The sequence below is a fragment of the Typopeltis vanoorti genome, chromosome 24, assembly GCF_054136105.1.
Source record: "Typopeltis vanoorti isolate ZY-2024b chromosome 24, IOZ_Tvanoo_1.0, whole genome shotgun sequence".
Classification (NCBI taxonomy): Eukaryota; Metazoa; Arthropoda; class Arachnida; order Uropygi; family Thelyphonidae; genus Typopeltis; species Typopeltis vanoorti.
This window is the reverse complement of record NC_143572.1, coordinates 90326414-90329654: the sequence shown is the minus strand read 5'-3', so window position 1 is coordinate 90329654 and position 3241 is coordinate 90326414. Positions and strand designations below refer to the sequence as shown.

The 3241-nt window shown below is 36.7% G+C and overlaps 1 pseudogene; it reads left to right on the top strand.

The window, feature by feature from the left end:
• The first annotated feature begins 453 nt into the window (after positions 1 to 453).
• LOC150093549 (U2 spliceosomal RNA) lies at positions 454 to 655 on the top strand (annotated as a pseudogene).
• The last annotated feature ends 2586 nt before the right edge of the window (positions 656 to 3241 follow it).

Sequence of the window (3241 nt, the reverse complement as noted above, 5' to 3'; positions counted from 1 at the left end):
CGTACAAAAATTGCAGATACACGATGTAAACCGGGTTTAAGCCAAAATCGTTAGTGGATTTTATTTTTATCTACCACAATTCCTGGCACAAGAAAGGTATTTGTTAGGGGATGGGCGGTTCGTCAATAAATGGTGCAAACCACCAATCCTTTGTATTCTTACAGAGGGACAAATAAAACCATGTATCTTCCTTTAATTTCTGGGCAATTTTTGGGCAAACTGTCTTTGTTTGGGTCTTACTTCTCGGTAAATTTGGCTGGTCACCTTAACGTACTCTTCGGAGTTTACTAATTATTTGTTTTTTTTTCAGAACAAATGTGAGGAGTTGTCTGCGGACCTTTTTAGCCACAACCTTCGGGTTATAGTTAATCTGGTCGACTGAGGCCTCTTTTTCTTACTACCATCTTACTCTATCTTTCTCTCCCATCTCTTGCTATCTGCTGACCCTCAGAGCTCTTTTTACTCCATTGGCCAATTATGAGAGATATGAACTCCTATAATATCTGTACTTATCAGCTTAAAATCTGATAAGGGTTCGATCCGAGCCCAAAGATATTAAACTGATTTTTGGAAGACGGCGAATTGTTTGAACTTGCTCCACCTTTGCCAGTAGTTGCCCTGGTCTAGCACTGCCTCTAGGGTCAGCTCACTCCCTTTGGGGAGAATAATTAATCCAAAAATAGTTTTGAAAAAACCAGGATGCGAGATTTTCCTTTGTCTCCCAATTTATTCTGGACTAAAATGGCTAGTGTAATTTATTTTACACTAAAATGACTGGAAAGTGATGCTATTGGCAAATTTAATTCTGGATAATACTTTTGGATACGTCTGTTTTGGCACTGGTCACTTGTCTCCAGTGCATTAGTTGACGGATGGAGTCGAGTAGCTGACATTGATATAGTACAGTCTGTTGAAGGTGTGGACAACTAATACATTCATGATGATTCCAGGATACGGAATCTGTGTAAGTAGTGTCTTAGTTTTCCACGTCCCGTTTTCGAAGTAAGTGCGGTGAAATCTTGTTTACGCCTCCGAGTAGATTTTGACTACTTGTCGTAACCGGTTCCTAGCTTCTGTAACCAGCTGATCCGCTCTCTCGTTTCTTTCCTGTTAATCGACCGAGTATGCGCGTTCACCAGGGATGAACTTGCTTTCCCATCCCTCGAGAACAGTGTTTCTGAAGGTTCAGATATCCGCGTACCCCTTCTCAAAAATTTCCTTAACACCAAGTACCCTAAACAATTAATTAATGAAAATAAAGAAATAAATTAATGTAAAAATAAATCTATTTTATTTGAATTTATATGTTGAGGTAAACACAAAATATGAACTGTTTTTAAAAGAAGAAAACTGGGAAAACGTTGCTCTTCATTTCCCGCCCATGAAATGAAAATCCACAATCATACTTAAGAGTTTTCGTCCTCTTGCTAGTTGTTTCTCTAGAGATCACAGGCAACACTCTTATCAGTTCCATTTGATCCAGGGTTGGTTACGCGCCTACTTGTGTTTGCTATATTGCTCTCTTTCGGGGGTTTTATTCGTAAATGAAACGTTTAACTAACGATCCATACGTAGGAAATTGAAAGTTTAAACAAATAATAAAATAAAAAATAAATACTGTATTTACTCGAATATAACTTAACTTTTTTCCCTCCAAAATTAAAGCTAAAAAATCGTGGTGTGCGGGAATTTTTGGAAACTAAAGTTTTCAGGAAAAACAACAAGAACTGAAAATGGTGCCACTTACCAAGAAGTCGCTATCACTACTTTTCGCATCGAAAACAGTTTCTTTGTGCTCATCTACCCAAACAGCGTCATCTCTCCAATTATTACAAGCCAAAATTAGCAGTAATTTACAGGACTGGAGATGCGTAGGGCAGCGAAGAACTGCGTATGATCGTGCGGCATTAACAAGAGATCGCGCGAACCAAAGACAAATTAGCATTTCAGCTGTTGAGTCGAAATGCTAATTCCATTTAACCGAATTCCATATTATCTGAAATACATTCACTATATATTTCTTCGTTTTCACAAGTTAACGACGAGGGTGGTATCACGCCAAAACCATATGCTCCACCCCACCGGCGACGTAACGTTTTATCCTGGATGTCTGTAATTGCACTGTTTGTGGAAAAACGTAATGACTGCTTTAATTATGCATAGTCAAAAATTGCCGTGTACTACACTTTGAGAAACACTGTGCTACTCTATCAAACTTCTTTAAAATACTAAGTTTAAAAAAAAAAGCGGAATTCACACTAAAATCCCACAGACACAACGAGCTACCAAAAATAAACAATCCTACGTTAAGATTTAATATTCCAATTTTAACTAAAAAAATACATAGCTTTCGGGAGCTCTCTGAAAACGCCACACACCATGTGGCCATCTCCATTTATGAAAACTATTTCATAGGTTGTGATATTAATGAATTTCATAGCAATAAAATCGATTTTTCAAGTTAATTCTTAATAATTGCCACTATCGAATTAAAATAGTTGAACATTTCGTAAACCAATGGTACTATTAAGAATTCATGATCAGACATGTGAAAGCGAATCTCTTAACATCAACGCTTTTAATAAATATTTCATGACAAAAAAGTTGGGGAGGCCAAATATGCAATTGCAATGGGGGACCATATTCATAGGCGCGGCACTTATTATACCGTAAAAGTAGCAGCAAAAATAAATGTAAAGTGTAGGGTAGTCTAATCATGTAATTTAGATTGCACTCACCCAGAAAACGGCAAAGCAACTGCATTTCTTGCGATAAGTGACTGAAAGCTCATACATAGACGAGGTAATCCAGTGAAGGGTTTATTGCACTTTCTAATGGACAAGATGGTCAAATGCACTTATATATATAGCTTATTTCAACAGGTGGTCAAATTTATGTAGCTCTTGCTGGCCGTATATACACATATATATATATATATATGTAATATATATACATATATATAACAACATATATATACATACACACACACGTCCTGGCCGGTTGGAGGATAATTCCTTTGTACCTGATTTCGATAAGTACTGGTTGCTGTCCTGTGTAATTAATATAACCTCGACTTCAGGGTTGACCAAGAGTATTGCAGCTCTTTTATCCTTTGGAAAATATTCTATACTTGGTTGGAATGGAAAGCCACATATTTCGTTGTTGGGTTCTTGCAGTTATTTATTTTTTTTTTCTAATTAAGGATTTTGTTAAAGTTATTTACAGCCTTGATTATTTTGAA